Source organism: Pelmatolapia mariae, linkage group LG6, assembly GCF_036321145.2.
Source record: "Pelmatolapia mariae isolate MD_Pm_ZW linkage group LG6, Pm_UMD_F_2, whole genome shotgun sequence".
NCBI classification, from domain to species: Eukaryota; Metazoa; Chordata; class Actinopteri; order Cichliformes; family Cichlidae; genus Pelmatolapia; species Pelmatolapia mariae.
Genome location: NC_086232.1, coordinates 1648789 through 1661562, shown reverse-complemented (window position 1 = coordinate 1661562; position 12774 = coordinate 1648789). Strand labels below are relative to the sequence as shown.

General features: G+C 58.4%; 2 non-coding genes and 3 pseudogenes across 2 annotated transcripts; all 5 read left to right on the top strand.

Annotated features, from left to right (window-relative positions):
* The first annotated feature begins 280 nt into the window (after window positions 1-280).
* On the top strand, window positions 281-399 carry LOC134630188 (5S ribosomal RNA). The gene has a single exon (XR_010094250.1). It is a non-coding gene; the product is annotated as a 5S ribosomal RNA (ribosomal RNA).
* Window positions 400-3465: 3066 nt separating this feature from the next.
* Window positions 3466-3584, top strand: LOC134630187 (5S ribosomal RNA). Its single transcript, XR_010094249.1, has one exon. It is a non-coding gene; the product is annotated as a 5S ribosomal RNA (ribosomal RNA).
* A 3299-nt stretch (window positions 3585-6883) lies between these two features.
* On the top strand, window positions 6884-7002 carry LOC134629901 (5S ribosomal RNA; annotated as a pseudogene).
* A 2909-nt stretch (window positions 7003-9911) lies between these two features.
* Window positions 9912-10030, top strand: LOC134629952 (5S ribosomal RNA; annotated as a pseudogene).
* Window positions 10031-11923: 1893 nt separating this feature from the next.
* On the top strand, window positions 11924-12042 carry LOC134630020 (5S ribosomal RNA; annotated as a pseudogene).
* The last annotated feature ends 732 nt before the right edge of the window (window positions 12043-12774 follow it).

Sequence of the window (12774 nt, the reverse complement as noted above, 5' to 3'; positions counted from 1 at the left end):
GGCTCTGGCTGAGGCCATGTACACCACCCCCGGGCCTTTGATGCTGGCTGAGGCCAACTACACCACACCAGGTCCTGTGGCTCTGGCTGAGGCCATTTACACCACACCAGGGCCTGTGTTGCTGATCAAAGGCTAAAATGAGTCCTTTGGTTAGGGTATTAGGCAAGCATGCAGTTACCATTAACACTGTAGTTAAATTGGAGGCTTGTGTTCGTAACTGCGAGTATTGGCCACCTCACTACTTGATACCATAAATTGACGCTTTGTGCTGACGCCAGCAGCTTACGGCCATACCGCCTTGCCAAAGCCCGATCTCGTCTGATCTCGGAAGCTATGCAAGGTTGGGCTTGGTTAGTACTTGGATGGGAGACTGCCTGGGAATACCAGGTGCTGTAAGCATTTGCTTTTCATGTCACTTAGCTGGTTTTGATCCAGAGAAGGAGGGTGTTGGTGTCAATTAATGAGGCCACATTAACGACATTCCTTTTGGCTGTTTTCAGCAATGTCTTGTGCTGCCGGGTGAGGCCATCCGCACCACACCGAGACCTATTCTGCTAACATAGGTCATCTAAATTACACCAGGGCCTGTGGCCTGCGCTGACGCCGTCTACATTACACCAGGGCCTGTGCTTCTGGCTGAGACCATGGACACCACACCAGGACCTGTGCTGCTGGCTGAGGCTTTGGACACCACCCCAGGGCCTGTGGCTCTGGCTGAGGCCATTTACACCACACAGGGCCTGTGGCTTCTGGCTGTGGACCTGTGCAGCCAGCTTAGGCCACCTACACCACACCAGGGCCTGTGGCTCTGGCAGAAGCCGTCTACATCACACCAGGTCCTGTGCTTCTGGTTGTGGACCTGTGCAGCCAGGTTAGGCCACCTACACCACGCCAGGGCCTGTGCTTCTGGCTGTGGACCTGTGCAGCCAGCTTAGGCCACCTACACCACACCAGGGCCTGTGGCTCTGGCTGAGGCCATCTACATCACACCAGGGCCTGTGCTACTGGCTGAGGCCATGGACACCACACCAAGACCTGTGCTGCTGGCTGAAGCTATGGACACCACACCAGGGCATTTGGCTCTGGCTGAGGCCATGAACACCACACCAGGGCCTGTGGCTCTGGCTGAGGCCAGCTACACCACACCACGGCCAGTGCATCTGGCTGAGGCCATGGACACCACACCAGGGCCTGTGCTGCTGGCTGTGGACCTGTGCAGCCAGCTTAGGCCACCTACACCACACCATGGCCTGTGGCTCTGGCTGAAGCAGTCTACATCACACCAGGGCCTGTGCTACTGGCTGAGGCCATGGACACCACACAGGGCCTGTGCTGCTGACTGAGGCAACCTACACCACAACAGGGCCTGTGGCTCCTGATGAGGCCATCTACAACACACCAAGGGCCTGTGTCTCTGGCTGAGACCATCTACACCACACCAGGGCCTGTGCCTCTAGCTGAGGCCATGTACACCACACCAGGGCCTGTGCTGCTGGCTGTGGACCTGTGCAGCCAGCTTAGGCCACCTACACCACACCAGGGCCTGTGCTACTGGCTGAGGCCATGGACACCACACCAGGACCTGTGCTGCTGGCTGAGGCTATGGACACCACCCCAGAGCCTTTGGATCTGGCTGAGGCCATGTACACCACACACGGCCTGTGGCTCTGGATGAGGCCGTCTACAACACACCAAGGGCTGTACTACTGGATGAGGCCATGTTTATCACCCCAGGGCCTGTGCTGCTGGCTGAGGCCAACTACACCACACAAGGGCCTGTGTCTCTGGCTGAGATCATCTACACCACACCAGGGCCTGTGCCTCTAGCTGAGGCCATGTACACCACACCAGGGCTTGTGCTGCTGGCTGTGGACCTGTGCAGCCAGCTTAGGCCACCTACACCACACCAGGGCCTGTGCTACTGGCTGAGGCCATGGACACCACACCAAGGCCTGTGCTGCTGGCTGAGGCTATGGACACCACACCAGTGCCTGTGGCTCTGGCTTAGGCCATGTACACCACCCCCGGGCCTTTGATGCTGGCTGAGGTCATGAACACCACACCAGGTCCTGTGGCTCTGGCTGAGGCCATCTACATCACACCAGGGCCAGTGTTTCTGGCTGAGGCGATGGACACCACACCAGGACCTGTGCTGCTGGCTGAGGCCAACTACACCACAACAGGAGCTGTGCTGCTGGCTGAGCTATGGACACCACACCAGGGCCTGTGCTGCTTGCTGTGGGCCTGTAGCTCTGGCTTAGGCCATGAACACCACACCAAGGTCTGTGGCTCTGGCTGAGGCAATCTACAACACAACAGGGCCTGAGCTTCCGGATGTGGACCTGTGCAGCCAGCTTAGGCCACCTACACCACACCAAGGCCTGTGGCTCTGTCTGAGGCCGTCTACACCACACCAGGACCTGTGCTACTGGCTGAGGCCATGGACACCTCTTCAAGGCCTGTGGCTCTGTCTGAGGCCGTCTACACCACACCAGGACCTGTGCTACTGGCTGAGGCCATGGACACCTCTTCAGGGCCTGTGGCTTTGTCTGAGGCCATGTACACCACACCAGGGCCTGTGGCTCTGGATGAGGTCGTCTACAACACACCAAGGACTGTGCTGCTGGATGAGGCAGTGTTCATCACACCAGGGCCTGTGCGGCTGGCTGAGGCTATGGACACCACACAGGGCCTGTGCTGCTGACTGAGGCAACCTACACCACAACAGGGCCTGTGGCTCCTGATGAGGCCATCTACAACACACCAAGGGCCTGTGTCTCTGGCTGAGACCATCTACACCACACCAGGGCCTGTGCCTCTAGCTGAGGCCATGTACACCACACCAGGGCCTGTGCTGCTGGCTGTGGACCTGTGCAGCCAGCTTAGGCCATCTACACCACACCAGGGCCAGTGCTTCTGGCTGAGGCTATGGACACCACACCAGTGCCTGTGGCTCTGGCTGAGGCCATGTACACCACCCCCGGGCCTTTGATGCTGGCTGAGGCCAACTACACCACACCAGGACCTGTGCTGCTGGCTGAGGCCAACTACACCCCACCAGGGCATGTGGCTCTGTCTGAGGCCATCTACACCACACCGGGGCCAGTGCTTCTGGCTGAGGCCATGGACACCACAACAGGGCCTGTGCTGTTGGCTGAGGCTATGGACACCACACCAGTGCCTGTGGCTCTGGCTGAGGCCATGTACACCACCCCCGGGCCTTTGATGCTGGCTGAGGCCAACTACACCACACCAGGTCCTGTGGCTCTGGCTGAGGCCATTTACACCACACCAGGGCCTGTGTTGCTGATCAAAGGCTAAAATGAGTCCTTTGGTTAGGGTATTAGGCAAGCATGCAGTTACCATTAACACTGTAGTTAAATTGGAGGCTTGTGTTCGTAACTGCGAGTATTGGCCACCTCACTACTTGATACCATAAATTGACGCTTTGTGCTGACGCCAGCAGCTTACGGCCATACCGCCTTGCCAAAGCCCGATCTCGTCTGATCTCGGAAGCTATGCAAGGTTGGGCTTGGTTAGTACTTGGATGGGAGACTGCCTGGGAATACCAGGTGCTGTAAGCATTTGCTTTTCATGTCACTGAGCTGGTTTTGATCCAGAGAAGGAGGGTGTTGGTGTCCATTAATGAGGCCACATTAACGACATTCCTTTTGGCTGTTTTCAGCAATGTCTTGTGCTGCCGGGTGAGACCATCCGCACCACACCGAGGCCTATTCTGCTAACATAGGTCATCTAAATTACACCAGGGCCTGTGGCCTGCGCTGACGCCGTCTACATTACACCAGGGCCTGTGCTTCTGGCTGAGACCATGGACACCACACCAGGACCTGTGCTGCTGGCTGAGGCTTTGGACACCACCCCAGGGCCTGTGGCTCTGGCTGAGGCCATTTACACCACACAGGGCCTGTGCTTCTGGCTGTGGACCTGTGCAGCCAGGTTAGGCCACCTACACCACACCAGGGCCTGTGGCTCTGGCTGAGGCCGTCTACATCACACCAGGTCCTGTGCTTCTGGTTGTGGACCTGTGCAGCCAGGTTAGGCCACCTACACCACGCCAGGGCCTGTGCTTCTGGTTGTGGACCTGTGCAGCCAGCTTAGGCCACCTACACCACACCAGGGCCTGTGGCTCTGGCTGAGGCCGTCTACATCACACCAGGGCCTGTGCTACTGGCTGAGGCCATGGACACCACACCAAGACCTGTGCTGCTGGCTGAAGCTATGGACACCACACCAGGGCATTTGGCTCTGGCTGAGGCCATGAACACCACACCAGGGCCTGTGGCTCTGGCTGAGGCCAGCTACACCACACCACGGCCAGTGCATCTGGCTGAGGCCATGGACACCACACCAGGGCCTGTACTGCTGGCTGTGGACCTGTGCAGCCAGCTTAGGCCACCTACACCACACCATGGCCTGTGGCTCTGGCTGAAGCAGTCTACATCACACCAGGTCCTGTGCTACTGGCTGAGGCCATGCACACCACACAGGGCCTGTGGTGCTGACTGAGGCAACCTACACCACAACAGGGCCTGTGGCTCCTGATGAGGCCATCTACAACACACCAAGGGCCTGTGCCTCTAGCTGAGACCATCTACACCACACCAGGGCCTGTGCCTCTAGCTGAGGCCATGTACACCGCAACAGGGCCTGTGCTGCTGGCTGTGGACCTGTGCAGCCAGCTTAGGCCACCTACACCACACCAGGGCCTGTGCTACTGGCTGAGGCCATGGACACCACACCAGGACCTGTGCTGCTGGCTGAGGCTATGGACACCACCCCAGAGCCTTTGGATCTGGCTGAGGCCATGTACACCACACACGGCCTGTGGCTCTGGATGAGGCCGTCTACAACACACCAAGGGCTGTACTACTGGATGAGGCCATGTTTATCACCCCAGGGCCTGTGCTGCTGGCTGAGGCCAACTACACCACACAAGGGCCTGTGTCTCTGGCTGAGATCATCTACACCACACCAGGGCCTGTGCCTCTAGCTGAGGCCATGTACACCACACCAGGGCTTGTGCTGCTGGCTGTGGACCTGTGCAGCCAGCTTAGGCCACCTACACCACACCAGGGCCTGTGCTACTGGCTGAGGCCATTGACACCACACCAAGGCCTGTGCTGCTGGCTGAGGCTATGGACACCACACCAGTGCCTGTGGCTCTGGCTGAGGCCATGTACACCACCCCCGGGCCTTTGATGCTGGCTGAGGTCATGAACACCACACCAGGTCCTGTGGCTCTGGCTGAGGCCATCTACATCACACCAGGGCCAGTGTTTCTGGCTGAGGCGATGGACACCACACCAGGACCTGTGCTGCTGGCTGAGGCCATGGACACCACACCAGGACCTGTGCTGCTGGCTGAGGCCAACTACACCACAACAGGAGCTGTGCTGCTGGCTGAGCTATGAACACCACACCAGGGCCTGTGCTGCTTGCTGTGGGCCTGTAGCTCTGGCTTAGGCCATGAACACCACACCAAGGTCTGTGGCTCTGGCTGAGGCAATCTACAACACAACAGGGCCAGTTCTTCCGGATGTGGACCTGTGCAGCTAGCTTAGGACATCTACACCACACCAAGGACTGTGGCTCTGTCTGAGGCCGTCTACACCACACCAGGACCTGTGCTACTGGCTGAGGCCATGGACACCTCTTCAGGGCCTGTGGCTTTGTCTGAGGCCATGGACACCTCTTCAGGGCCTGTGGCTTTGTCTGAGGCCATGTACACCACACCAGGGCCTGTGGCTCTGGATGAGTTCGTCTACAACACACCAAGGACTGTGCTGCTGGATGAGGCAATGTTCATCACACCAGGGCCTGTGCGGCTGGCTGAGACTATGGACACCACACCAGGGCCTGTGGTGCTGGCCGAGGCCAACTACACCAAACAAGGGCCTGTGGCTCTGTCTGAGGCCATCTACACCACACCAAGGTCTGTGGCTCTGGCTGAGGCAATCTACAACACAACAGGGCCTGTGCTTCCGGATGTGGACCTGTGCAGCCAGCTTAGGCCACCTACACCACACCAAGGCCTGTGGCTCTGTCTGAGGCCGTCTACACCACACCAGGACCTGTGCTACTGGCTGAGGCCATGGACACCTCTTCAGGGCCTGTGGCTTTGTCTGAGGCCATGTACACCACACCAGGGCCTGTGGCTCTGGATGAGGTCGTCTACAACACACCAAGGACTGTGCTGCTGGATGAGGCAATGTTCATCACACCAGGGCCTGTGCGGCTGGCTGAGGCTATGGACACCACACCAGGGCCTGTGGTGCTGGCTGAGGCCAACTACACCAAACAAGGGCCTGTGGCTCTGTCTGAGGCCATCTACACCACACCAGGGCCAGTGCTTCTGGCTGAGGCCATGGACACCACACCAGGGCCTGTGCTGCTGGCTGAGGCCATGGACACCACACCAGGACCTGTGCTGCTGGCTGAGGCCAACTACACCCCACCCGGGCATGTGGCTCTGTCTGAGGCCATCTACACCACACCAGGGCCAGTGCTTCTGGCTGAGGCCATGGACACCACAACAGGGCCTGTGCTGTTGGCTGAGGCTATGGACACCACACCAGTGCCTGTGGCTCTGGCTGAGGCCATGTACACCACCCCCGGGCCTTTGATGCTGGCTGAGGCCAACTACACCACACCAGGTCCTGTGGCTCTGGCTGAGGCCATTTACACCACACCAGGGCCTGTGTTGCTGATCAAAGGCTAAAATGAGTCCTTTGGTTAGGGTATTAGGCAAGCATGCAGTTACCATTAACACTGTAGTTAAATTGGAGGCTTGTGTTCGTAACTGCGAGTATTGGCCACCTCACTACTTGATATCATAAATTGACGCTTTGTGCTTACGCCAGCAGCTTACGGCCATACCGCCTTGCCAAAGCCCGATCTCGTCTGATCTCGGAAGCTATGCAAGGTTGGGCTTGGTTAGTACTTGGATGGGAGACTGCCTGGGAATACCAGGTGCTGTAAGAATTTGCTTTTCATGTCACTGAGCTGGTTTTGATCCAGAGAAGGAGGGTGTTGGTGTCCATTAATGAGGCCACATTAACGACATTCCTTTTGGCTGTTTTCAGCAATGTCTTGTGCTGCCGGGTGAGGCCATCCGCACCACACCGAGGCCTATTCTGCTAACATAGGTCATCTAAATTACACCAGGGCCTGTGGCCTGCGCTGACGCCGTCTACATTACACCAGGGCCTGTGCTTCTGGCTGAGACCATGGACACCACACCAGGACCTGTGCTGCTGGCTGAGGCTTTGGACACCACCCCATGGCCTGTGGCTCTGGCTGAGGCCATTTACACCACACAGGGCCTGTGCTTCTGGCTGTGGACCTGTGCAGCCAGCTTAGGCCACCTTCACCACACCAGGGCCTGTGCTTCTGGCTGTGGACCTGTGCAGCCAGGTTAGGCCACCTACACCACACCAGGGCCTGTGGCTCTGGCTGAAGCCGTCTACATCACACCAGGTCCTGTGCTTCTGGTTGTGGACCTGTGCAGCCAGGTTAGGCCACCTACACCACGCCAGGGCCTGTGCTTCTGGCTGTGGACCTGTGCAGCCAGCTTAGGCCACCTACACCACACCAGGGCCTGTGGCTCTGGCTGAGGCCGTCTACATCACACCAGGGCCTGTGCTACTGGCTGGGGCCATGGACACCACACCAAGACCTGTGCTGCTGGCTGAAGCTATGGACACCACACCAGGGCATTTGGCTCTGGCTGAGGCCATGAACACCACACCAGGGCCTGTGGCTCTGGCTGAGGCCAGCTACACCACACCACGGCCAGTGCATCTGGCTGAGGCCATGGACACCACACCAGGGCCTGTACTGCTGGCTGTGGACCTGTGCAGCCAGCTTAGGCCACCTACACCACACCATGGCCTGTGGCTCTGGCTGAAGCAGTCTACATCACACCAGGGCCTGTGCTACTGGCTGAGGCCATGCACACCACACAGGGCCTGTGGTGCTGACTGAGGCAACCTACACCACAACAGGGCCTGTGGCTCCTGATGAGGCCATCTACAACACACCAAGGGCCTGTGTCTCTGGCTGAGACCATCTACACCACACCAGGGCCTGTGCCTCTAGCTGAGGCCATGTACACCACACCAGGGCCTGTGCTGCTGGCTGTGGACCTGTGCAGCCAGCTTAGGCCACCTACACCACACCAGGGCCTGTGCTACTGGCTGAGGCCATGGACACCACACCAGGACCTGTGCTGCTGGCTGAGGCTATGGACACCACCCCAGAGCCTTTGGATCTGGCTGAGGCCATGTACACCACACACGGCCTGTGGCTCTGGATGAGGCCGTCTACAACACACCAAGGGCTGTACTACTGGATGAGGCCATGTTTATCACCCCAGGGCCTGTGCTGCTGGCTGAGGCCAACTACACCACACAAGGGCCTGTGTCTCTGGCTGAGATCATCTACACCACACCAGGGCCTGTGCCTCTAGCTGAGGCCATGTACACCACACCAGGGCTTGTGCTGCTGGCTGTGGACCTGTGCAGCCAGCTTAGGCCACCTACACCACACCAGGGCCTGTGCTACTGGCTGAGGCCATTGACACCACACCAAGGCCTGTGCTGCTGGCTGAGGCTATGGACACCACACCAGTGCCTGTGGCTCTGGCTGAGGCCATGTACACCACCCCCGGGCCTTTGATGCTGGCTGAGGTCATGAACACCACACCAGGTCCTGTGGCTCTGGCTGAGGCCATCTACATCACACCAGGGCCAGTGTTTCTGGCTGAGGCGATGGACACCACACCAGGACCTGTGCTGCTGGCTGAGGCCAACTACACCACAACAGGAGCTGTGCTGCTGGCTGAGGTATGGACACCACACCAGGGCCTGTGCTGCTTGCTGTGGGCCTGTAGCTCTGGCTTAGGCCATGAACACCACACCAAGGTCTGTGGCTCTGGCTGAGGCAATCTACAACACAACAGGGCCTGTGCTTCCGGATGTGGACCTGTGCAACCAGCTTAGGACACCTACACCACACCAAGGACTGTGGCTCTGTCTGAGGCCGTCTACACCACACCAGGACCTGTGCTACTGGCTGAGGCCATGGACACCTCTTCAGGGCCTGTGGCTTTGTCTGAGGCCATGGACACCTCTTCAGGGCCTGTGGCTTTGTCTGAGGCCATGTACACCACACCAGGGCCTGTGGCTCTGGATGAGTTCGTCTACAACACACCAAGGACTGTGCTGCTGGATGAGGCAATGTTCATCACACCAGGGCCTGTGCGGCTGGCTGAGGCTATGGACACCACACCAGGGCCTGTGGTGCTGGCCGAGGCCAACTACACCAAACAAGGGCCTGTGGCTCTGTCTGAGGCCATCTACACCACACCAGGGCCAGTGCTTCTGGCTGAGGCCATGGACACCACACCAGGGCCTGTGCTGCTGGCTGAGGCCATGGACACCACACCAGGACCTGTGCTGCTGGCTGAGGCCAACTACACCCCACCAGGGCATGTGGCTCTGTCTGAGGCCATCTACACCACACCAGGGCCAGTGCTTCTGGCTGAGGCCATGGACACCACAACAGGGCCTGTGCTGTTGGCTGAGGCTATGGACACCACACCAGTGCCTGTGGCTCTGGCTGAGGCCATGTACACCACCCCCGGGCCTTTGATGCTGGCTGAGGCCAACTACACCACACCAGGTCCTGTGGCTCTGGCTGAGGCCATTTACACCACACCAGGGCCTGTGTTGCTGATCAAAGGCTAAAATGAGTCCTTTGGTTAGGGTATTAGGCAAGCATGCAGTTACCATTAACACTGTAGTTAAATTGGAGGCTTGTGTTCGTAACTGCGAGTATTGGCCACCTCACTACTTGATACCATAAATTGACGCTTTGTGCTGACGCCAGCAGCTTACGGCCATACCGCCTTGCTAAAGCCTGATCTCGTCTGATCTCGGAAGCTATGCAAGGTTGGGCTTGGTTAGTACTTGGATGGGAGACTGCCTGGGAATACCAGGTGCTGTAAGAATTTGCTTTTCATGTCACTGAGCTGATTTTGATCCAGAGAAGGAGGGTGTTGGTGTCCATTAATGAGGCCACATTAACGACATTCCTTTTGGCTGTTTTCAGCAATGTCTTGTGCTGCCGGGTGAGGCCATCCGCACCACACCGAGGCCTATTCTGCTAACATAGGTCATCTAAATTACACCAGGGCCTGTGGCCTGCGCTGACGCCGTCTACATTACACCAGGGCCTGTGCTTCTGGCTGAGACCATGGACACCACACCAGGACCTGTGCTGCTGGCTGAGGCTTTGGACACCACCCCATGGCCTGTGGCTCTGGCTGAGGCCATTTACACCACACACGGCCTGTGGCTCTGGATGAGGCCGTCTACAACACACCAAGGGCTGTACTACTGGATGAGGCCATGTTTATCACCCCAGGGCCTGTGCTGCTGGCTGAGGCCAACTACACCACACAAGGGCCTTTGTCTCTGGCTGAGATCATCTACACCACACCAGGGCCTGTGCCTCTAGCTGAGGCCATGTACACCACACCAGGGCTTGTGCTGCTGGCTGTGGACATGTGCAGCCAGCTTAGGCCACCTACACCACACCAGGGCTTGTGCTACTGGCTGAGTCCAGGGACACCACACCAAGGCCTGTGCTGCTGGCTGAGGCTAGGGACACCACACCAGTGCCTGTGGCTCTGGCTGAGGCCATTTACACCACCCCCGGGCCTTTGATGCTGGCTGAGGTCATGAACACCACACCAGGTCCTGTGGCTCTGGCTGAGGCCATCTACATCACACCAGGGCCAGTGTTTCTGGCTGAGGCGATGGACACCACACCAGGACCTGTGCTGCTGGCTGAGGCCAACTACACCACAACAGGAGCTGTGCTGCTGGCTGAGCTATGGACACCACACCAGGTCCTGTGCTGCTTGCTGTGGGCCTGTAGCTCTGGCTTAGGCCATGAACACCACACCAAGGTCTGTGGCTCTGGCTGAGGCAATCTACAACACAACAGGGCCTGTGCTTCCGGATGTGGACCTGTGCAGCCAGCTTAGGCCACCTACACCACACCAAGGCCTGTGGCTCTGTCTGAGGCCGTCTACACCACACCAGGACCTGTGCTACTGGCTGAGGCCATGGACACCTCTTCAGGGCCTGTGGCTTTGTCTGAGGCCATGTACACCACACCAGGGCCTGTGGCTCTGGATGAGGTCGTCTACAACACACCAAGGACTGTGCTGCTGGATGAGGCAATGTTCATCACACCAGGGCCTGTGCGGCTGGCTGAGGCTATGGACACCACACCAGGGCCTGTGGTGCTGGCTGAGGCCAACTACACCAAACAAGGGCCTGTGGCTCTGTCTGAGGCCATCTACACCACACCAGGGCCAGTGCTTCTGGCTGAGGCCATGGACACCACACCAGGGCCTGTGCTGCTGGCTGAGGCCATGGACACCACACCAGGACCTGTGCTGCTGGCTGAGGCCAACTACACCCCACCAGGGCATGTGGCTCTGTCTGAGGCCATCTACACCACACCAGGGCCAGTGCTTCTGGCTGAGGCCATGGACACCACAACAGGGCCTGTGCTGTTGGCTGAGGCTATGGACACCACACCAGTGCCTGTGGCTCTGGCTGAGGCCATGTACACCACCCCCGGGCCTTTGATGCTGGCTGAGGCCAACTACACCACACCAGGTCCTGTGGCTCTGGCTGAGGCCATTTACACCACACCAGGGCCTGTGTTGCTGATCAAAGGCTAAAATGAGTCCTTTGGTTAGGGTATTAGGCAAGCATGCAGTTACCATTAACACTGTAGTTAAATTGGAGGCTTGTGTTCGTAACTGCGAGTATTGGCCACCTCACTACTTGATACCATAAATTGACGCTTTGTGCTGACGCCAGCAGCTTACGGCCATACCGCCTTGCCAAAGCCTGATCTCGTCTGATCTCGGAAGCTATGCAAGGTTGGGCTTGGTTAGTACTTGGATGGGAGACTGCCTGGGAATACCAGGTGCTGTAAGAATTTGCTTTTCATGTCACTGAGCTGATTTTGATCCAGAGAAGGAGGGTGTTGGTGTCCATTAATGAGGCCACATTAACGACATTCCTTTTGGCTGTTTTCAGCAATGTCTTGTGCTGCCGGGTGAGGCCATCCGCACCACACCGAAGCCTATTCTGCTAACATAGGTCATCTAAATTACACCAGGGCCTGTGGCCTGCGCTGACGCCGTCTACATTACACCAGGGCCTGTGCTTCTGGCTGAGACCATGGACACCACACCAGGACCTGTGCTGCTGGCTGAGGCTTTGGACACCACCCCAGGGCCTGTGGCTCTGGCTGAGGCCATTTACACCACACAGGGCCTGTGCTTCTGGCTGTGGACCTGTGCAGCCAGCTTAGGCCACCTACACCACACCAGGGCCTGTGGCTCTGGCTGAAGCCGTCTACATCACACCAGGTCCTGTGCTTCTGGTTGTGGACCTGTGCAGCCAGGTTAGGCCACCTACACCACGCCAGGGCCTGTGCTTCTGGTTGTGGACCTGTGCAGCCAGCTTAGGCCACCTACACCACACCAGGGCCTGTGGCTCTGGCTGAGGCCGTCTACATCACACCAGGGCCTGTGCTACTGGCTGAGGCCATGGACACCACACCAAGACCTGTGCTGCTGGCTGAAGCTATGGACACCACACCAGGGCATTTGGCTCTGGCTGAGGCCATGAACACCACACCAGGGCCTGTGGCTCTGGCTGAGGC